The sequence below is a fragment of the Dendrobates tinctorius genome, unplaced genomic scaffold (assembly GCF_039654945.1).
Source record: "Dendrobates tinctorius isolate UK_male_01 unplaced genomic scaffold, ASM3965494v1 ptg000120l, whole genome shotgun sequence".
In the NCBI taxonomy this organism is placed as follows: Eukaryota; Metazoa; Chordata; class Amphibia; order Anura; family Dendrobatidae; genus Dendrobates; species Dendrobates tinctorius.
The window spans coordinates 10,705,166-10,729,622 of NW_027361788.1; positions in this window are offsets into that span (position 1 = coordinate 10,705,166).

Below are 24,457 nucleotides of genomic sequence, written 5' to 3' on the forward strand. Positions count from 1 at the left end.
GGGTTAAACGTCACCCGAGGTGCGCAGAGCGGACTCTGTTAAACTCACAGAGGCGCTTTAGTACAAATAAAGCATAAACGCTGAGCCTGTTTGCTTCTCAGGTCTCAGCTGGCGTGCACACACGGTATACGGTCACAGGACACGGCCCAAGGCCAAGGTCGGTGTCCGTCCTGACCTACCGCGGATGCCAGTAAGTGCTGCTAACTGCAGCGCGGCGGTAACTACTGCCGCTGTACGACAGTGCTGTGAGGCATCACACTATCGGATGCTAGTGTAGCGGTGCGGTATGCACTGTGGCGTATGGCTTGCCACTGACTGGCGTTGACTATAACTCTAATTCCCTATCCACATGCGTAATATCAGAGGGAAGGGGTTTCAAATGAGTCAGTCACCAGAATCATACATCCGTCACCATTCACACATCTAGCAAGTATAGCCTATACTAGCGCATGGCCGAGCGGCTATGCGGGCATTTTATAGCCATGCGCTTCTGGGACCTTCCAGACCTCTGAGATGGGCCAATCAGATCAGGACAAGGACCTGAGCACGTGACCCCCGATCTCCACTGGGAGATCGTCTCGTGGGCATGCCCAGTAGCACGGCGAGAGGACTTAGCCTCTGGAGTGGTTTCCTGCACAGCAGGCTGCGCTACCATTGCGGGTCCAGAGGTGGCAGCAACATCCAGACCCAGAGAGCTGGTCTGAGCAGGGCGCCTGGATCGCTGAGATTGCTGTGCAGGTCCCTGAGTGGTTGGAGAGGAATGGGAGACTGCTGGATGTATGGCTCTGGATTCCTGCTGTGCAGCTGCAGGAATCCAACACCTAACATTACCCTCCCTCCCAAGGCCCCCCCCTCTGAGCCTCGCTATGCTCAAAGGCTGCAATCAGGAGTGGAGCGTGGATGTTCTCCACTGGCTCCCAGGTCCAGGCCTCTGGACCATGACCCTTCCAGTCCACCAAATAACACTTTTTGCCATGCACAATCCTGCGTCCCACAATGGTGTTAACCTCAAACTTGTCCGAAGACAAGTCTGATGACCTGGCAGATGACTCAGAGAACCGGGCCATGTGAACAGGTTTGAGAAGGGACACATGGAAAACGTCAGAAATGGCTAAATGTGGAGGAAGAGCTAGGCGGTAGACCACCGAGCTGATTCGCTCGAGAACCTTAAAAGGTCCGATGTATCGCGGCGCGAACTTGGTGGACTCGGCCTGCAGCTTGATGTTTCGAGCAGAGAGCCACACCAAGTCGCCGGGGGGAAAGGTTGGAGAGGGTCACCGATGTGTGTCGGCGGATGCCCTCATTCTTTCTTTAGAGGCACGAATAGCATCCTGAGTGCGATCTCAAATGTCGCGAGCCTCCACTGCCCAGTCTGCCACCCAGGAGTCAGCGGAGGACACTGGCATTGGGACAGGGACGCGCGGATGTTGGCCGAACTGGGGACTTCGATCACTAACAATTTTGTCCGGCATGCCATGCAGACGGAATACATGTTTTATGAACAGTGTGGCAAGACCACGAGCGGAAGGCAACCGTGCGAGTGGCACCAGATGCACCATTTTAGAAAAATGGTCGGTGACCACCCAGATGAGCGTACTGCCACCAGACTTGGGCAGGCGAACCACAAAATCCATGCCAACCATCTCCCAAGGTCTAACCGCCACCGTCAGAGGGTACAATAACCCAGCCGGCCACTGTCTAGAGGACCTGTTCCGTGCACATAAGACGCATGCTTGTATGTATTCCTTAGTGTCTCGAGCCATGTGCGGCCACCAATACGACCTTGCCAGGAGTTCTGTGGTCCACTTATTGCCAAAGTGACCACCCACCCTGGACGCGTGTGCCCAGGCGAGAACCTCCGGCCGTAGCTGAGGGGGCACAAAGGTCTTGCCCGGTGGCACTGACTCGAGAGCAACTGGAGCCACGGTCGTAAAGCTCTCCAAAGGGAGAATTAGCTCAGCCTCCCCTTCCTCCGCTGAGACCACCGAGTGCGAGAGAGCATCTGCACAGACATTCTTCTCTCCTGAGAGATAGTGCAAGGTGAAGCGGAAGCGGGAAAAGAAGAGCGATCACCTAGCTTGACGAGAGTTCAAGCGCTGGGCCGTTTGTAAATAGACGGGATTTTTATGGTCCATATACACCTGGAAGGGGAACCGGGCTCCCTCCAGGAGATGTCTCCACTCGGAAAAGGCCAACTTCATTGCTAGCAACTCCCTGTCCCCGATGGAGTAATTCTTCTCCGCCGGTGAGTTCTTAGAGAAGAAGAAGCAGGGATGCTTCCGACCTTGAGCATCCTTCTAGAAAAGGACTGCTCCTGCACCGACGGAAGAGGCATCCACCTCCAGGATAAACGGTTTATCCACATCGGGACGGTGTAAGATGGGAGCACCAGCAAAATGGGATTTTAGAGACGAGAAGGCCTTGGAGACCTGTTCAGACCAAGCGTTAGGATTAGCTCCTTTCTTTGTGAGAGCAACCAAAGGAGCTACCAGTGTGGAAAAGTGAGGTATGAACTGACGGTAATAGTTGATGAACCCTAGGAAGCGCTGCACCGCTTTGAGTGTGGTTCCTGCCAGTCCATTACCATTTGCAGTTTGGCCGGATCCATAGCCAACACCTGGGCCGAGATGATGTAGCCCAGGAACGGCAAGGACTCCTGTTCAAACTGGCACTTCTCCAGCTTGGCAAAAAGAGAGTTCGCCCGCAGACGGTTGAAGACCCTGCAGACGTCTCTCCGGTGGGAGGTCAAATCTGGCGAGAAGATGAGGATGTCATCCAGATAGACCACCACCAAGTAGGAGAGCATATCGCGGAAGACGTCGTTGACGAAATCCTGGAAGACAGCGGCGCATTACAAAGGCCGAAGGGCATGACCAGATATTCGTAGGGGCCATCCCTGGTATTAAAGGCTGTCTTCCACTTGTCTCCTTCGCGAATGTGGATCAGGTTGTACGCCCCCCGTAGATCTAATTTCGTAAAGATCCGGGCCCCTCACAACGTGTCAAATAGCTCAGAGATCAATGGGAGAGGGTATTTGCTTTTAACTGTTATGGTGTTGAGACCTCTGTAGTCAATGCAGGGACGTAACTCTCCGCTCTTCTTCTGCACGAAGAAGAACCCTGCACCAGCCGGCGACACCGACTTTCTGATATAACCTCTAGCCAGGTTCTCCCGGATATATTGAGACATAGCTTCTGTCTCAGGGAGTGACAGCGGATGCACACAGCCTCTAGGAGGTTCCGTGGCCGGCAGAAGATCTATCGGGCAATCGTAAGGACGGTGCGGCAGGAGCAGATTTTTTAGAGAAGACATCCGCGTACTGGTGGTAAGGTTTAGGAAGCGCAGAGAGATCCGCGGGCACTTCAGTGGAAGCTACCTGAACACTGCCCCTCAGGCACCTTCCCTCACAGTCTTTGCTCCAACCCAGTATATTCCCCGAAGCCCAATCAATATGAGGAGAGTGACAACGGAGCCAGGGAACTCCGAGAAGCACCTGGTTGATGCCATCTGGCATAATGAACGAGGACAGAATCTCACGATGAGAGTGTGAGATTGAGAGCTCGAGTGGGGTTGTCTGGTGGGTCACCTGAGATGGTAAAGGTGCACCATTAACCACCCTGATGGTCAGAGGTTGGGGCAGTAACACCAGTAGAATAGCGTGTTCCTGGGTGAAGGTCGAGGGCATAAAGTTCCTCTCAGCCCCGGAATCCACGGTAACCTCTACCTCCCAGGTGGAGGCCCCGCTATCTAATGTCCTTTGGAATACCGGTTTGGGAGAAAAGGGTCTCATATTTGTCTGACCACCACCTACAACCACTGGACGTGATCATTTTTTCGACCGCAGAGGACACATGCTAGCCGAGTGACCAAACTGCCGGCACTGGTAACAACATGCAGAGCTTCGCACCGGACGTGGCTTGGGGCCGGCGCGAGACACCTCTATAGGTTCGGAGGATGTAAGCTCCTGAGCAGGAGATCTTAGCGGCTCGGTGAAGATGGGAGCCAAGTTAACCCTTCGTCTGGATTGCACACGTACCAGCCCGCGCTCCATAAACCGGAGATCAATGCGGGTTGAGATGGCAATCACTTCTTCCAGACTTGTGGGGACCTCTCTGGTTGTTAGAGCATCTTTGACATGCTCTACTACCCTCTCCAAAACACAGGGATGAGTGCTTTATAGGGCCACTCTAGATCGGAATTCAATGTCCGGTATCGGACGGCATAATGACTGACCGAGAGAGACCCCTGTGTTAGGGCCAATAATTGGAGAGAGGTATCGTGCGTGATCCATGGTCCCAAGAATACCTGCTTCAGAGCCGAGAGGAGCTGAGCCCCTGAACCACAGGATCATCACGCCCCAACAATGGCGTAGCCCACTCTAATGCCCTGCCAGATAAAAGAGAAACAATAAATCCCACCTTAGCCCACTCTGTAGGGAACTGTGCAGCCAGTAACTCAAGTTGGATAGAGCACTGACTCACGAATCCCCTGCAGGTGGCGCTGTCACCCGAAAACTTGTCGGGGAGCAGGAGGCGAGATATTGTTGGCATAGACGTGAGTGTGGGCACGCGTGAGACAGCCTCTGCGACTGCCTGAGCAGCAGCTAGCATAGCATTCGCAGCTGAGGTGGAGCTCTCGATAGCCGCCAACCTGCTCTCCAGCTGCCGAATGTACCACTGCAGCTGCTGCAGGTCCACCATTACTAGCCAGACCCTGGAGCTATTATAATGTTAGGGACGGCGGAACACACTAAATATAAATAATAGGAAGTACGTTCGCCGCCCGGGGCCAACCGTGCAGTAGGTGTAACAACCGCTGCTGAGTAATGTCAGACTCACTATATGGCGGTATACTGCGCTCGGGTTAAACGTCACCCGAGGTGCGCAGAGCACTCGCAGAGGCGCTTTAGTACAAATAAAGCATAAACGCCGAGCCTGTTAGCTTCACAGGTCTCAGCTGGCGTGCACACATGGTATACGGTCACAGGACATGGCCCAAGGCCGAGGACGGTGTCCGTCCTGACCTACCGTGCGTGCGGCGTCGCTACCGAGGACGCCAGTAAGTGCTGCTAACTGCAGCGCGGCGGTAACTACTGCTGCTGTACGACAGTGCCGTGAGGCATCGCACTATCGGACGCTAGTGTAGCGGTGTGGTATGCACTGTGGCGTATGGCTTGCCACTGACTGGCACTGACTATAACTCTAATTCCCTATCCACATGCGTAATATCAGAGGGAAGGGGTTTCAAATTAGTCAGTCACCAGAATCATACGTCACCATTCACACATCTAGCAAGTATAGCCTATACTAGCGCATGGCCGAGCGGCCATGTGTGCCTTTTATAGCCATGTGCTTCCGGGACCTTCCAGACCTCTGAGATGGGCCAATCAGATCAGGACAAGGACCTGAGCACCTGACCCCCGATCTCCACTGGGAGATCGTCTCGTGGGCATGCCCAGTAGCACGGCGAGAGGACTTAGCCTCTGGATTGGTTTCCTGCACAGCAGGCTGCGCTACCATTGCTGGTCCAGATGTGGCAGCAACATTCAGACCCAGAGAGCTGGTCTGAACAGGGTGCTTGGATCAACGAGATTGCTGTGCAGGTCCCTGAGCGGTCGGAGAGGAATGGGAGACCGCTGGATGTATGGCTCTGGATTCCTGCTGTGCAGCTGCAGGAATCCAATGCCTAACAGAAAGAATGGAGAGGTCTGCAATTTTTATTTTAGGTAGACTTCAACTGCGAGAGGCAGAATCTAAAAATTAAAAAACAAACAAACAGATAATCAAATTTTTTGATTTTTAAATAATTAAATTACATTTTATTGCATGAAATAAGTATTTGATCACCGACCAGCCAGCAAGAATTCTGGCTCTTACAGACCTGTTAGTTTTTCTTTAAGAAGCGCTCCTACTCTGCACTCATTACCTGTAGTAATTGCACCTGTTTGAACTCATTATCATTCGGATCCTTCAGACGGAACCTGAAAACCCACCTCTTCAGGAAAGCCTACAGCCTGCAATGACCCCGCTGCCTCCTCACCACTACCGCCTCAACAAATACCGGAGCTGCCACAACCTCCCAATCTTCTGTCTCCTTCCCCACTATCCTATAGAATGTAAGCCCGAAAGGGCAGGGTCCTCTCCCCTCTGTATCAGTCTGTGATTGTTAGTTTGTTTACTGTAAGTGATATCTGTAATTTGTATGTAACCCCTTCTCATGTACAGCACCATGGAACCAATGGTGCTTTATATATAGATAATAATAGCATATCTGCTCTGTACATATATCGCTATATTCCGAATGACTACAACTTAACCAAGCTCTCAATACATGAAACTGACATCTATAATCTTTTATCCATGCTAGCCTAGTCTTAAAAACATTTCCATAGGCTAGATATTTCAAAATGACCCCAAGAATTTTTCACAGATCACATATTTCTCCATGCAGGGGTTATAAAATAGGTACCTACCCAGTTGATACATGATTCAAATGTGGCGCCTTCCCAAGCAAATATTATGTACTATTTGTGGTCATGTAAGGAAATGAAGAAATACTGGCTGAGGATCAGAGACTTTGTCTTAAAACACCCGACAACCTCTCTATCCTTCGATATATTCTGGAGCTTGTTTAGCTGGATAGATCCCAATAAATACAGATGTGGCAAAGGTTCTAAAAAACCTCTACAATTACGGTGATATCAGCGACATTAAAAAAAAAAAAGCAATCCTCAAAGCTTTGATTTTTCCCCAAGCTCTACCACACAAACTATTTCTAGAAAAAAATAATCTTTTATAATCTTTTTATTTTGTATGTATTGGGTGGAAGTTTCTATCCTTAAAGAACAAAGAGTAAAAAATTTTTTTTAATACATGAAAAAGTTTCAATGCTTTTCTGCCTTCTAATATCCAGTATACAATCAAGACATATTTCTGCTATGCAACCTGGTACCTAGAAAGGGAGCTACTTGAAGATCCACCCAAATAACACACCTAATGCACCTTGAAATTCTTGAGCTCACAGGGAGCCACGGAAAGAACTTCCCTGCCCACATTACCTTGTCATTTTTTCCCCTCTTCTTTGTTTTTTGGTAACTTATTTTCTTATATTTACAAAAATGTAATTTACAATAGTTTTTGCATGGTCCATCTACATTGGACGATTAAAAAACAACACAGACGAATAATTAATCGACGCCTAGGGAATCTGGTGCTCGAGAAGGATGTCACCAATACCATGGATGGCAAGAAGAACAAACAATTTTGGAACAAATTAAAGCCAACACATCACTTGAAACAAGGATCACCAAGCTATGACTTGTCTAATTTGTACACGTCATACGAAGAGAGCGATCACTAGAGAAGGACATCATGGTTGGAAGAATGAAAGTAACAAGGCGGAGAAGACCCGGATGGACCTAACTAGGCTTGCACAAAATCGGTCTTCCTACAGAGTCTTCATCCATCAAGTCACCATGACTCGAGATCGAGCCTTAAGCCGCCAATAATAATAATGTACATTTAGTACTTATTGTACAATCGTTCTATGTAATTCTCTATACAATTCATCTATGGATTGCCATGATGTCTTTGTTTTGATGATTACAAATTAAAACTTCAATAAAAACATGTTAAAAAATACAAAAGAAATCCGCATTTTAGGAAAATCCAAATAGCATGGAATGATGACAGCTCTCATCAAAGGGTTGCAAAAGCAGAAAAATAACTTTTATTCCTCTATGCACATGAAAAAACAGCAATGTTTCGACCTTTATGGTTCAAAGATCATAAAGGTCAAACTGTTGTTCTTTTTTTCATAAAATTCCAGCGTTATCACTTGAAGAAAAAAAAAGATTAATCCTTAATACAATCATGGGTAAAAATACATATATACAAAGAATGGTTGCACTCTATCATGGAATTCAGACATCAGCCTTAGAGAGGTATTCACACAGTGTAGGTACCCATCAGATTTGAGGCCGCCTTGACGTTGGCTGGTGGGCAGATATTTGGCCAAATTTTATGCTAAGAGTCTCATATTTTTTCTATAATTCTAAAGCTGTATTGCAATTCTAAATACATATATTCCACATTGACATGCCTTAGCATGATAGAGTGCAACCATTCTTTGTATATTGTATATGGAGGTAGCTCCTCTTGGTATTCACCTATTCACAATAGTTTGGATGTGTCAGTCAGTTTTTTTGTCTCTTAAAAATACATATAGCCATATGCTTTGGGCATAAGAGTATATCACGTGTTTTGGGTGTGTCCACCCTTAGTCTTAGAGCTCTACAAAATATGTGATAAATTTTTGATTGATGTGATGACCGCCGATCATTAGAACAAGGGACAAACTCTGATTCTACCCGGTACATAACCACAGAGAGTAACAGATACAGTGGTTTGGCACTCAATTCAGTGCCTAATGGGACTCATGGAGACAATGGAAAACATTGCTTAGATAATTTCATTAGTCCAATAAACTTTGAACTGAATGGTAGCGTGAACGTTAGACCACCATTCCATTCTAACTCCGTCCTCATCACTTAAAATGGAGCAGCGGTCAAGCAGAGGGTTCCCTGTTGTAGGGATTGCTGGGGATCCCATTGATGGGTCCACCAGTGATCAGACAGCCAACATGGGAGGATTGTGCCTTTTTTATTTTAAAAAATTGCAAAATGAGCAGTCTCTAGAAAATGAATGCAGTTAGGCCGAGCATGCGAACATCCACTCCATTCAGCATCCAATTTCTGGGTTCCAGAGCCCCGATCTCAGGATCGCTGGCAGTCCCTGCGGTGAGCCCCTCAAAGATCAGAAAGTTATTCCCTCTCCCAAAGATAGTGAATAGCTTGATTTCTTGGGACAAACCCTTTAACGTGAGAAAACAATAAGAATTTAGCTCCATGTCCACGTGATGACAACTGCTTTCTCTGTATTAACTCTGCTAACCCAAGGATTGTCAAAAGGAGGGCAAGTAATGTTATTTTTAAAAGCCCATGAGAATATGAAAGCAGTGATCTGGACTTGGCTCTCTTTTTCCCATGCACTGTTTTTGATAGATCTCCCATTTTTCACATAGCCTTAGAGAAGGAAAGTTCATTTGAGATGCTAAAGTTCTGCTGTTACCTCAGAAGTAAGTAACGAAAAATCTATAGGTAATTGTCTAAATGTAATATAAACAGTCTCGGTGAATAACTGTTGTTTATTACTGGTTTTGGCCTAATAATGAACTAATATGGTCTATGAACATTTTTTCTCCATGGATGAAAGGTTTTGCTTTTATCTTCCAGGTCTTCAAAATCTAATTTTCGTAGTGAAGATCTTTTTCCACATCCGGTAAATTCCTAAAAATCAATATTCCGCCAGTAAAGACGATCGCAGGCCTGTAATTTCATCATGTCGTAATGTTGTTATTGTAAACAAACATTTTCTTGAGTTTATTACAAAACTGATGGATTGATGACCTCACAATGACCACAGAGAAATACACCCGCATAATATGACATTGCCGTGTCTGCAAAACCATAGGCTACTGCAACCATGATGTTTCTCTACTGGGAAAAAGGGAGAAGTAACAAGGTGATAACAAAGTTTCAACGCCGAGTTCTTTTGATTTTTGTTTCACTTTTTTGTAATGACAAAAAACTGTGATTTTTCCATTAATTGCTGTGGAGTCCAAGCTTAAAGATTAGATGAAGAAATAAAGTAGGAGAGACTCATAAATAGTGCCATCGGATGCCTGTATTTACCAGTCGCCTCAATTTACCATTTTTAAAGAAGTTTTCCATGAATTAAAAAAAAATAATGATAAGTAGAGAAACTTCAAAAAACAAATAACCATATTACCTGTTAAATCATCCACCTCTAGTGGTCTCCTCTCCACCATTCGTGCATTCCATATATAATTCACAGGACCGCTGCAGCCAGTGATTGGCTGCAGTGGTCAATGAGTTACAGTCATGGCCAAAAGTATTGACACCCCTGCAATTCTGTCAGATAATACTCAGTTTCTTCCTGAAAATGATTGCAAACACAAATTCTTTGGTATTATTATCTTCATTTAATTTGTCTTAAATGAAAAAACACAAAAAGAATTGTCCTAAAGCCAAATTGGATATAATTCCACACCAAACATAACAAAGAGGGTGGACAAAAGTATTGGCACTGTTTGAAAAATCATGTGATGCTTCTCTAATTTGTGTAATTAACAGCACCTATAACTTACCTGTGGCACCTAACAGGTGTTGGCAATAACTAAATCACACTTGCAGCCAGTTGACATGGATTAAAGTTGACTCAACCTCTGTCCTGTGTCCTTGTGTGCACCACATTGAGCATGGAGAAAAGAAAGAAGACCCAAGAACTGTCTGAGGACTTGAGAAACCAAATTGTGAGGAAGCATGAGCAATATCAAGGCTACAAGTCCATCTCCAAAGACCTGAATGTTCCTGTGTCTACCTTGCGCAGTGTCATCAAGAAGTTTAAAGCCCATGGCACTGTGGCTAACCTCCCTAGATGTGGCCGGAAAAGAAAAATTGACAAGAGATTTCAATGCAAGATTGTGCGGATGTTGGATAAAGAACCTCCACTAACATCCAAACAAGTTCAAGCTGCCCTGCAGTCCGAGGGTACAACGGTGTCAACCCGTACTATCCGTCAGCATCTGAATGAAAAGGGACTGTATGGTAGGAGACCCAGGAAGACTCCACTTCTTACCCCGAGACATAAAAAAGCCAGGCTGGAGTTTGCCAAAACTTACCTGAAAAAGCCTAAAACATTTTGGAAGAATGTTCTCTGGTCAGATGAGACAAAAGTAGAGCTTTTAGGGCAAAAGCATCAACATAGAGTTTACAGGAGAAAAAAGAGGCATTCAAAGAAAAGTACACGGTCCCTACAGTCAAACATGGCGGAGGTTCCCTGATGTTTTGGGGTTGCTTTGCTGCCTCTGGCACTGGACTGCTTGACCGTGTGCTTGGCATTATGAAGTCAGAAGACTACCAACAAATTTTGCAGCATAATATAGGGCCCAGTGTGAGAAAGCTGGGTCTACCTCAGAGGTCATGGGTCTTCCAGCAGGACAATAACCCAAAACACACTTAAAAAAGCACTAGAAAATGGTTTGAGAGAAAGCACTGGAGACTTCTAAGGTGGCCAGCAATGAGTCCAGACCTGAATCCCATAGAACACCTGTGGAGAGATCTAAAAATGGCAGTTTGGAGAAGGCACCCTTCAAATATCAGGGACCTGGAGCAGTTTGACAAAGAAGAATGGTCTAAAATTCCAGCAGAGCATTGTAAGAAACTCATTGATGGTTACCGGAAGCAGTTGGTCGCAGTTATTTTGGCTAAAGGTTGTGCAACCAAGTATTAGGCTGAGGGTGCCAATACTTTTGTCCGGCCCATTTTTGGAGTTTTGTGTGAAATGATCAATGTTTTGCTTTTTGCTTCATTCTCTTTTGTGTTTTTTCATTTAAGACAATTAAATGAAGATAATAATACCAAAGAATTTGTGTTTGCAATCATTTTCAGGAAGAAACTGAATATTATCTGAAAGAATTGCAGGGGTGTCAATACTTTTGGCCATGACTGTATGTACACTATGTTATCAGGAGACCACCAGATCAGCGAGGGATTTACTTGGTAATTAATGGAGTTGTCTCAAGATGTAGCTCAGGAGCTCATTACTCCTGACTTCTGGCTTTGCCGAGGGGCTGAGCGCTCCTGAAGATTAACAGTTTAGACCAGAGACATGTCGCCCCACTTGTACAAACTGGGTACTCTCCCATACTACTTGTGGAGGCATCTTTGCCTCTGCAGTGCAATGGGACTGAAGTTGGCCAGATCTATCAAAAGAATTAGCAGGCTGTAAAGCATGGTGCCTGCTCTCGTACCGCACGCTACATACCTCGGTAACTGGCCCAGATGGGGCTACCAGGTGACCAGTAACTAGAGATGAGCGAATTTGTTTGGATTTTGGCCCCAAATCTGATATTGACATATTCATGTCATATTTGAACACTATTCGGGCCGAATATATGTCTTATGATCAGTTCCGAACATATTTGGTAATTTCTACTCCCATTGACTCAAATGACGTTCGGCTGTGTTCGACGAATATTGCAAAAACACCGAACCGAATCCGAACAAATTCACTCATCTCTACCGTTAACCTATAAACTTTAGACAACCCCTTTAATACTTATTTATTTTAGAACATACTATACTTACCTACAATATTACAAAATCTGGGAAAACCCAATTAAAAATTAGCTGCATTTTAACTTTTTTGTCAGCTACCCAACTTTTGCAAAACGTTTTTAAGAATTCTTGGTAGAAAATCAAGACTGAAAATTGCAATTCTTTTACAGATGCGACAAGTGGAGCAAATAAGGCCCATTGTAAATAATTGTGGGGCTAATACGCAGCTTTTACATGGTGAATTTCAGGCAATAACAAACGTTGCTGATTTTAAAAGGAATCTGTGAGTAGAAAATTACTGTTCAAACCAAGCACAGATGCTTAATGCACTCTTTGCGTGTCCAAATAGTTCACCTCATCTTCACACCTACTTGTTTTCCATCTATCTCCGCCCTCTTCTGGTTCCATTAAAATCAGAACTGGTCATCAAGGATGAGGAGAATAGAAATAGATGGAAAACAAGTATATTGGAAAATGCACTGAACTGTTTGATCACAACAAGGGTGCACCAAGCAGAGTGGGACTTGCTGGATAGCAAGAGTCAGAGAGCACTAGGACAGTGGGGTGTGCAGCATGATAAATAGACAAGCAGAGCAGGAAACACCAGAAGAAACTAAGCCAGAAGTGCGGACATACACAAGAGCATAAGAGTCAATACAGACTTACAGAAGACAAATAACTAATGGCAGCAATGTATGCAATAAGCAGACAAATGGCTAACCACAGGACTGCAGGGTTGAATAGGCAAACCGGATACTTGCTTGCAGAGAATACTGCACACTGCTGCAACAAAGTTGTAAGTGTGAGTATCACTAGCATTAGCAGAGAGAAGTTGGTTATCAGGCACCTGCAGCAGAATTGTACAAGTGTCAGCAGAGATGAGTTTGTTTAAAGGTACCTGTTGCAGCAGAGTTGAGAGTGCAATAGCAACAAGATTCACAGGTCTGAGCTAGGAAGTAGTTTCAGATACCTGACTAGCAGGCTGGAGTTTACTAAAGAGATGATTAGGCAACTGAGAGAAGTGGATAATGAAGCATACTTCACAAAGTAGCTGAATGGCAGATTTACTTAATACTCAATACATGGCTGTCTGAGTCTGCTTGAAAAGGTCTTGGGTGATGATGCCAAAGGTATGCTTAGCTACCACATTAAGGCTATGTTCCCATGATCTTTTGACTCTGCAGAATTTCTGCACCATTTCCGCACCTATTATTTAGATCAGGTTACTTGCAATTTTTCATGAGCTATTTTGTGTGCATTTTTTAACATGGGTTTTTATCGCATTTTGTCCCCAAGTTTTTTTTGCCTCTTTTTAGTGTGCCATACTTTAAATAAAGCTGCTTTGTTTTTGATACTTCGGGTATGTGTCTTTGACAAAACTTTATTGATATACTTAGGTGCGGATAAAATGCGTTTTTGATGCATCTCTGCCATAAAAATGCACTAAAAACACATACGCAGTTTATTACCTGCAGATTTTCTGCACCTAATGCAGGTCTATCGGGAAAATCTGCACAGAAAACTCAGCGTACCCGGGAGAGAAATTAACATGGTGCAGATCTGAAACCCGCACTGCAACTCATTTTACGCTGAGTAAAAAAAAAAGCATAGTGGGCAGGAGATCTCTATAGATCCCAATCACTTTGCATGCTGCATTTTTGCGGCACCAAAAATGTGCAGTGTCAAAAACTCACCAGAAGCTCATCGTGGGAACTCAGACTTGCATAAATAAAATTGGTCCTACAAGAATGGAAAGGCCTGGTCCATTAACAAAACCCCATTCAATAAAGTGCCATGGTAACAATATCAAATGATATACAAATACAGTGATGGCTGAAAGTGTTGGCATCCTTGAAATTGTTCCAGAAAATGAAGTATTTCTATCAGAAAATTATTGCAAATACACATGTTCTGTTATACACCTGTATATTTCCTTTGTGAGTATTGGAACAACACAAAAATATAAAAACAAAGAAAAAAGGCAAATTGGACATAATTTCACACAAAACCCCCAAAATAGGCTGGACAAAATTGTTGGCATCTTTCCAAAATTGTGGGTAAACAAATTAGTTTCAAGTATGTGATGCTCATTCAAATTCACCTGTGGCAAATAACAGGTGTGGGCAATATGAAAATTACACCTTAAACCAGATAAAAAGGGGAAAAATTGACTCAATCTTTGCATTGTGTGTCTGTGTACCACACTAAGTGTGGAGAACATAAACAGAAGATAATTGTCTGAGGACTTGAGAAAGAAAATTGTTAAAAAAATATTAACAATCTCAAGGTTACAATTCCATCTCCAGAGATCTTGATGTTCCTTTGTCCACGGTGCGCAACATAATCAAGAAGTTTACAACCCATTGCACTGTAGCAAATCTCCCTGGATGTGGACGGTAGAGATAAATTGATGAACGTTTGCAAAACAGGATAGTCTGGATGGTGGTTAAGCAGTCCCATTCACGTTCCAAAGAAATTCACTGCAGGCTTAGGGTGCATCAGTGATAGAGCAAAGTATCCGTCAACATTTGAATGAAAAGAAATACTATGGTATAAGATCCCAGAGGACCCCACTGCTGACACAGAGACATAAAGGAAACTAGACTGCAATTTGACAAAATGTACATCAGTAAAAGAGGAGCTTTTTGGTAAAGAGCATAATTCTACTGTTTGTTGAAAATGGAATGAGGCCTACAAAGAAAAGAACACAGTACCTACAGTCAAATATGGTGGAGATTCAAAGATGTTTTGGGGTTGCTTTGCTGCATCTGGCACTGTGTGCCAGGAATGTGTGCAAGGCATCATGAAATCTGAAGATTACCAAAGGATTGTGGGTCGCAATGTAGTGCCCGAGGTCAGAAAGCTGGGTTTCCATCCTAGTTCATGGGTCTTCCAGAAGGACAATGACCTTAAACATACTTCATGAAGTTCCTATAAATGGATGGAAACAAAGCGCTGGAGAGTTCTGAAGTGGCCAGCAATGAGTCCGAATCTAAATCCTATTGAACACCTGTGGAGAGATCTTAAAATTGCTGTTGGGAGAAGGTGGCTTCAAATATGAGAGACCTGGAGCTTTTTGCAAAAGAAGAGTGGTCCAAAATTCCAGTTGAGAGGGGTGAGAAGCTTGTTGATGGTTATAGGAAGCATTTATTTATTCCAAAGGGTGTGCAACCAAATATTAAGTTGAGGCTACCAACAATTTTGCCGGGCCATTTTGGGGGTGTTGTGTGAAATTATGTCCAATTTGCCTTTTTTCTGTCTATTTGTGTTGTTCCAATACACACACACAAAAAAACGTGTGTAATTGCAATCATTTTCTGGGAGAAATATTTCATTTTATGGAACAATTTCAAGGGTGCCAACAATTTTGGATCTGACTGTATGTATATACTTGATGCAAGACTTTGAATACTTTTTGCATGACTAAAAAGAATCATACAATTTAACAAGTAAACTTAAATATAAAAAGAGTCTGCTATATTTAAAGACTGACCTCAGCTGAGGATATTGAGCTTTGCATCATTTCTTCCACACAGGTGGAAGCATAAAATTACTAAATAATATGACTTTTAATAGCGGCTTTAATCTGACACACAGTTTGGTACTTTTGCTATCATAGCAGATATTACTTCTCAGCATTGTACTGTACATTAAGCTACATTACGCAAACAGTGAGACTGCACACATGCCGGCAAGGTTCATGTCACATACATTTATGGCCAGGGACCTGCAGGAGTGTAAGAGGGAGTAATAAACTCTTTTACTGAGCCGTAAAAACACTGCACCTTTTATATCCTTGATCGATATTTGTGAAAATTGTTTTTTTTTTTACCAATTACATTGCTGAACATTTTATACAGCATTACCCTTTATATTTTGTTCTACTGCTCTTGTATATTTTCTTGCTTGATTGGTTATGGTATCCTATAATACAAGCTTTCACCATTTCATGGTAACTTGTAATAATGACTTCCCAATGGCTGTATCATCAATATGTCAATGTGTTCAGCCATAACAATTCCTTCTCTTAAAAGGTTATGAGTATTTATGACATGGAAAAATTGATTTTTTCATATCTTAGTAGTTACCTGCAGTCTGTAATCTCCATTTCTTCATTTTCATACAAATTTGCAGCCTGATTCAGATTTTTCTGTTGTGGGAGCGTCTTTCCTAGTAATACAGGTTGGATGTGACATCTGTGTGTATGCAGGGTGCTGCTGTTTTCAGCACAGCTTCTAATCCGTGCCTATTTTCTGTGCTTTCCTCCTTATCTTTTTTTTTTGTCTTCCCTCCCTGAATTACTTTATCCCCTTCTCCATACTGTGGAAATCTGCGTACAACCTCTTCCCTACTGCGTCTAACACTTAGAGAAGGGAAGGGGAAGCAGAGAGATATCAGGAACAGAAGTTCTGACAAATATGAAACATTTTGCCAAAAGTGCTCAGCTAAATAAAGGACTTGCAGACTCCGTGCAACAGCAAAGTGGAACATTTTTAATGAAGAGTATATAGAAAGTTGATTAACTTTGCAATTGGGAAGCAAGAGAATAATTTTAAAAAAATCTGTTCAAAAGTGTACATAGCTTTTAATATCCACATTTTCATTAGAATACCAACTTCCTGACATCCGCCATACAGGTACAGCAAAAGTCTGATGCACATGAATGGACCGGGCTCAGGAGCTGAGCTAGCTCTGATCACAGCTCTATAATCACCAAAGTATAGCTGTCAATCAACATTGTGCGATCTAGGAGTGGATGCCATTTTGGAAAGATCGTAGGGTGCGCCCTATTCCTTTTTAAACCCATAGGAGTTCGTTATTTTTTATATATACTGCAATACTAAAGATTACAAGTTCAAGTCCGCCAGGAGGACTAAAAAGGAAGCAAAAAGTAACTTAAACGTTTCTAAAATAATAAATAATAATACTGTAATTAAATTCAAAACAAACCCCCATTTCATAAAACAAAACATAAAGAAACTAAAAAAAAATATTGATATTGCCGCATCCGACTTAACAAAATACAATAAATGCTGTAAAGATAAAAATAATCAAAAGTGCCAAAATTTTATTTTTTTCAGCCACTTTACCTTTTGAAAAGATGAAACAAAACAAAAACAAAGCTATGTAGATGAAAAAATATACAAACAAAAGAAACAGAAATGTGACTATGGGAAAAAGTGTAGGAAAAAAGGAAAGAACAAAAACAAAAGTTCACTATGTCGGGATAACATGATATTATTTGTGCCAGACAATTTTATTTCGTCGCGAGCTTTCCAAGATCACATAAAAGTGATCCTGTTGTTTTACCGTTAATGATGCATAAAATGTTACTTGTAACTACATTGTGCTGCCAAAAGCGTTCCTCACATAGAGAACATAACCTTAACCTGATAACGACCAAGTTGGGCCTTATCCCCGCGTGATAATAAATTTAGGGTGAGGTTAAAGCTCCTGCAATCTAGCAGGAGAATGTCTGGAGCGCTGATGTCCGGCACAGCTGGGAGGTAGACAGAAGTGGTTTATTACCGCTTCTGTCTTTTCTGTCTACATAATGCTTAATGAGCACAACGGAGTTAATAGAAGCATGTAATGTTATATTTGCATGTAGTTGAACAATAGTAGCGCTGAACTCTTACCAACCCCGTCCAGCACTCTATAGACAAGTGCTTCTCACTAAATTAGAATATCATCAAAATGTTAATTTATTTCCGCTTTTTACAATACAAAAAGTGAAACTCATATATTATATAGAGTCATTACACAGAGTGATCTATTTCATGTGTTTATTTCTGTTACTGTTAATGATTATGGCTAACAGCCAATGAAAACCCGGACCTGCGACACCCATCGGACCGGACAGCCCCCCCCCGTGAGTATGATAAAACTTTTTTTTTCTTATCTTTCAGGTCTGATCGGGGGCTTATCTACAGCATTTTAGAATGCTGTAGATAACCCTGAAAGGCAGTAGCCGTATCTTATATTAGCCAAAACTGCTGACAGGTTCCCTTTAAAGGGAATCTGTCACGCTATTTTTCACCTATCAGCTGCGGCCACCGCCATCAGGGGCTTATCTACAGCATTCTGTAATGCTGTAGATAAGCCCCCGATGTACCCTGAAAGAGAAGAAAAAGGAGTTAGATTATACTCACCCAGGGGCCTTCCGGGTCCGGTTCGAGTCCAGAGGGAGTCGCGGTCTGGTCCGGCGCCTCCCATCTTCTAACGGTGACATCCTCTTCATTCCTGCCCATCGTGGCTCTGGCGCAGGCGCACTGCTCTGCCCTGTTGAGAGCAGAGTACTGCAGTGCGCCGGCCTGATGAATCATAGAATCATAGAATCTTAGAGTTGGAAGGGACCTCCTGGGCCATCTGGGTCAACCCCCTGCTCAAAGCAGGATTCGCTACATCATCCCAGTCAGATGTCTGTCCAGCCTCTGTTTGAAGACTTCCATTGAAGGAGAACTCACCACTTCTCGTGGCAGCCTGTTCCACTCATTGATCACTCTAACTGTCAAAAAGTTTTTTCTAATATCTGATGAGTACTGCAGTGCGCAGCTGATAGACGAAAAATAGGGTGACATATTCCCTTTTAAGGGAACCTGTCAGCTCTTTTAGTTAAAAACGCCCTGGTGGGGTGACAGGTTCCCTTTAACACTTTTATTTACGGGAGACCAGCCACTGCTACTGTCTACTTGTAAGCGCTGTGCTGAAACTGGCGGGGATTAGGTAGACAGCACGCTCCAGCAATCCTGGCTAGCTTCAAAACAGTACGTACAAGCTCAGTAGAAAAGAGCTGGTAAGCACCTTGCATGTTCTGCGGTCTAACAGTGGTGGTCGGTCTCCAAGGCAATAAGCTGTAATCTAAAGAAAACAAAATTGTTAATATCTCAAAAATGGCTAAGTATTTTAAGAAGCAGTAAATTGCAAAATTGCTTGTATTTACAAGCACTTAATGACAATAGCCATTTAGGAAGATGTTATGTATTCTGAGAGCAGCACAAAGTAGGAGAAAAGACCCAGATTCCAGCGATGTATCACTTACTAGGCTGTGTGTTGTAGGGTCAATAAAATCAGTGTTTTATCAGGAAGAGATTATCACTACAGGACTAGGTGTCTCATGCCTTTTAGTCAACTGCTCTGTGTAACCCCACCCCTAAGGCCTCTTTCACACTTCAGTTATTTGCATCAGTTATAATCCGCCAAAAAGGCAGACGAGAGAGAGAGCGAGAGCGAGAGATTTTTTTTTTTTGTCCTGCACCAAGACAGAATTTGGGGTTAATTCAGTGTCTGGAGGATCCGCCGGCCAAAAAAACGTTGCAAGCTCCGTTTGGAAATCTTTGAGGATGTTGACGGACACTAACATTGTGGCGGATCCTCACAAAAACGGATGCAACGGACGGCAATCAGTCAGGATCCGCCAATAATGAATGTCAATGGGGAAAAAAACGGATCCGCAAAGAAAAATGGCGGATCCGTTTTTTTTCAAATTTGGCGGATCTTGACTGATTGTCAAAAGCGGAAGTGTGAAAGAGGCCTAACACTGATTAACAGCTTTCTGTCTATGAACAGTGTACACAGAAAGCTGCCAATCATTGGTGTGGGTGGGGTTATACAGTTTTCTGACAGATCTGCAGCAAAAAAACTGTGACTGTATCAAAACGACAGGCACTAGCACAGTAAAAAAAAAATAAAATATATGGGCATGTAGGTAAGTGACATCACTTGAAGTGACATCACTTGAATCAGGCTCTCTGCCCCTATATATCATACTGTTCTCAGATTATATAGCAAAAACCTGCTAACAGATTCCCTTTCAAGTGGTTTTCCCATTTTTATGAATAGGTATTGCAAGATAGTGCTTGATATAAAAACAATAACCTTCTTTGCGACCGAAAAATGTAAAGATGTCTCATATGCTCAAAAGGGAAGTATGAAGTGGGCTCAGAAACTGGGCCTGTGCCATACCTAGCAGATGCCACAAGAGTGGCATAAGCCTCCTCCGATCACTGCTGATAACCATTCAAATTCTGCTGTCAATGACAGATGTGTTTATTTGGCTAACTTGGTGAGCACGTGCACCTGGTTCTATTGCTCCCCAGTGACACAATCAAAAGCCTTTGATGAGTTACCTGCTGAAGGCACCCATGGTGGCCATGTAGATACTGTAATTGTCAAAGCACTGTTGCAGGACATTCCTGAGCTAGGGTACTATGAATGGGTCACTGAGGAGGATAACAGGACCAGGCTAAGTCACAGAAAACCAGAGAGGTTGGAAACTAAGCGGATTGCAGACCCCTGATCCTATCCACACAACTAGCAGTAGCCGTGGAGCATACCTACGATGCCCTAGACGCCTCGGCACAGCTGGAGAACTAACTCAGCCTAAAGCAAGAAAGGTGAAATCTAAACTGCCCAGGAGCAGACCCCAAAGGAATAGACAGCCCCCAAACACATATAGTTTGTGAGACAAGATGAAAACACATACGAAGGCAGAAAAATAGACTGAGTAAATGATGGGGCCCAAACTGACTAGACAGGACAGGAAAGGAAAGACACTGTCTGCAATCACGCAAAAAACCCTGAAAAATCCAACACGACTGATGCACAAAAACACTGAAGTCACACTACTTCGCCCCCACTAAATCAGCACTCTGGTATATACTGAAAGCAAAGCAAACAGAGACCAATATAACAGGGGACAAAACAAACTGACACAAGCAGTAACATATGGGCTGTGATCCAGCACAGCCCCAGCAGGAGCAAGCTGACCCACACAAAGCAGAGATAGACAAAACCAGATCAAATGCAAAAAGATTAGCAAATGAGCCACTTAGCTGAACCATGCAGGAACAGAGCAGGAGACATCAGACATCAGACCTCAGAAGGCACAGGAAGAAAATCACCAGCAGGGATTGAAGGAAGTCAGCTGTCTTAAATACACCAGTCAGAAACCCCAGATCTCCAATCGTCATCATCATTATCAGGTGGCAAGCCTCTGTCAATCTGACCAGCTCCACTACCTCCAGTAACCACCAGAGGGAGCCCAGAAAGAGAACTTGCAACACCTCTGTCACTCTGACCAGCTCCACTACCTTCGGTAACCACCAGAGGGAGTCCAGAAAGAGAATTCACAACACTAGGGGCTCCATCCCTATCCCTAAAGCTAGGGGCACCTTAGCTATCCCTGCTCCCCGAATTACTTCTGATGGTGAAGATGCTGGGCCCATGTGCCTTGCTGAGCTCCTAAATCAGCAGTTAGTTGTATCCTTCCCCCACCAAGAGAAGTGGGGAGTAGCAGTGTATACCAATACACAAAACCAGACGAACAAGGGAAGACGTACAGGGATGAATGAAAATACTAATTATACAAATATGCATTCAAAAACACCAAAGTGAAACACTGGGAAGTTAAGGAAGGAAAAACCAAATTGGAGAGCATGAGGATATGCACACAGACATATCATTAAGCAACTGTCTTCTGAACAACACTCCAAATGCCTCCTAAAACAACCAAGACTTCCAACTCCAGAACCAGGCGGTATGAAACAAACACTGGCAATCGCTGCTTGCCGGAGGCAAGTATATATAGCAGAGTGGAGAGGCCAACACTGAACAGCTGAGACCATCAAAGCAGGAAAGCTCCAGGAGCTCTCAACTGAACAGATTAACCCCTGCACTGCTAGCAGAAACATGAACTGTTTAATATGATGGTGAAGTGCTTCTAATTAGTGCGAGAAATCAGACAGAGCGGTCTTCTAGCCGCTTTCAGTAGTGTTAAACCCGTGACAGTAATACAAAAGTATTGCAGTAAATAGTATAAGCTATCAAGTAGACTAAATAATAACATAGTAAAAATATTTATGAAATAAAAGTTACAAAAAAATTTAAAAAATAATAAAGTTTTAGCAAAATATACAATTAAAACGTTAAACGCTGAAAACAATGTAAAAAAAAGGCAAATTGCCATAATTGCATTTTTTCCATCATTGCACTCACCACAAAAAATGCAACAAAAAAACATCATATGTTCTCCATTTTGGATAAGACTAACCATTGGCCAATTTGCAAAAACAAGACTTTTACACAGCACCATGGATTTCAAAATAAAAAAGTTGCAGGTCTCATAAAATGGTGTCAAAACAAACATTTTTCATTACAAAGCTGTGATTTTTTTCACCAATGAAGTATAAAACAAGCTATACAAGTTTGGCATTGCTGTAATTGTACTGATTTGGGGAATCATGTGACCAGGTCATGTTTACGGAGTTGATTTTTTTTTTACTATTTGCTCTAAAACAAAAAAAAAATGAAAAAAAAAAAAAAGTTACTGCTCTTGGAAGATTATGAATCGCAAAAATAGAAAATCACCCTGTGTCATGGGCAAAAAAAAAAGTAACTACATTTTTATTATTTTTCAGTCTCGACAGTACAACTGGAGAGAAGAAACTGCAATGTCTTTTCCGAGAAATATGCATCTTTCTCCACTAATCAGTCACTTTGTTCCCTGCACTGATCATTCACGCTCAAAACTGCTCAAATCTGTCTACCGTTCTTTTTATGTAAGGAAGAAAATTAGTTATTCTGTCTGCAAAGGGAAAAACTGCTAAAAAAAAATGCAGGCTATGACTCATACAATGGCCGGAAATAACACTGGACAGGTTATTCTAAAAAGTCACACAACAGAAGGACAGCTCTAGAAATTAACTTTCAATCTTGTGCCATTTGCAAGTTAGCTGGCAAGTGTCCACTGGGTGGTGCCTAACAGGAAAAGTGCCGCTAGTACTAAAGTACTACCTCCCTAATCCCAATCCGTCCCCTTGCAATGGCGCAGGCACAGACCTGCCGGTAAAGAGGGGAGCAGTTGGGGAAAATAATTATGAAAACCCAAGCTTAGCTTACATAGCGCTATTTTGTGTTCTTTCGTCAGTACATCTCCATGTTCACACGTCCAACGATCACGGTTCAATGTATTCGAACAGCGATTGATGGACCGGCCGCGGTTCTCCTGATCTGAACTCATAAGCATATATGAGGATTGAGTCATAAGAGCTGCAGCCATACCGGCAGGGTGGCCAACTATCCACAAATTCCAAAACAGTCCGTAATAATAAGGCACTTTTTGACTTGTCTGTAAAAAAAAAAAAAATGATGGCGTCCATGATTTTTTTTAAGCTGAAGAAACTTATATACCGTAGATTATTTTTATTGTAATTATCATTTTACAGCTTACAGTGATTGCAGCTGATGTCTTCATATCAAAATTATGGGCTGTAGACATGGATGACTCATAATCATAAGGATTTATTAGGGTTTTCCAATGTGTCCGTAAAAACATATTGTCCATCTGTGACTTTTTTGATAAGCTGTCTCTTTACAGTAAAGAAAAAAAAAGTGAAGTTGGTGTCAACCCTGCAAACCGGACATCGCAGTTTGTACTCGGACATTCGCGTGAAACCACCCATAGCTATTTTATTTTTCCGTCAACATTGCTGGGATGAGTTTTTTTGCAGGACAAATATTCTTTCTATGGGTTAATAATAATAATAATAATAATTGAATTCATCTTGTTGGGTGAAAGGGGAAAAAAAGGCAATTTCACCATTTTTCTTTTAATCATTGCATGTTCACTAAAAGAGGCCTCATAATGAAAAAATTATTTTGCGATTCATCTTAACCCTTTCTAGCCAGAACATGTTTTTGACTTTGTGACCGGGCCAATTTTTTCAATTCTGACAAGTGTCACTTTATGAGGTTATAACTCTAGAATGCTTCAACGGATCCTGGTGATTTTGAGATTCTCATGACATATTTTACTTTATGATAGTGGTAAAATTTCTTTGATATGACATGAGTGTATATGTTAAAAAATGGAAATTAGGCAAAAAATTCGCAATTTTCAAACTTTTAATTTTTATGCCCTTAAATCAGAGTCATATCGCACAAAATGGTGAATAATTAACATTTCCCACATGTCTACTTTACATCTGCACAATTTTGGAAACAAATTTTTTTTGTTAGGAAGTTATAAGGGTTAAAAGTTGACCAGCGATTTCTCATTTTTACAACAAAATGTACAAAACCATTTTTTAGGGACCACCTCACACTTGAAGTGAGTTTGGGGGGTCAATATGACAAAAAATGCCCAAAAGTGACACCACTCTAAAAGCTGCACCCCTCAAGTTACTCAAAACCACATTCAAGAAGTTTATTACCACTTCAGGTGCTTCACATGAATGAATGGAATGTGGAAGGAAAAAA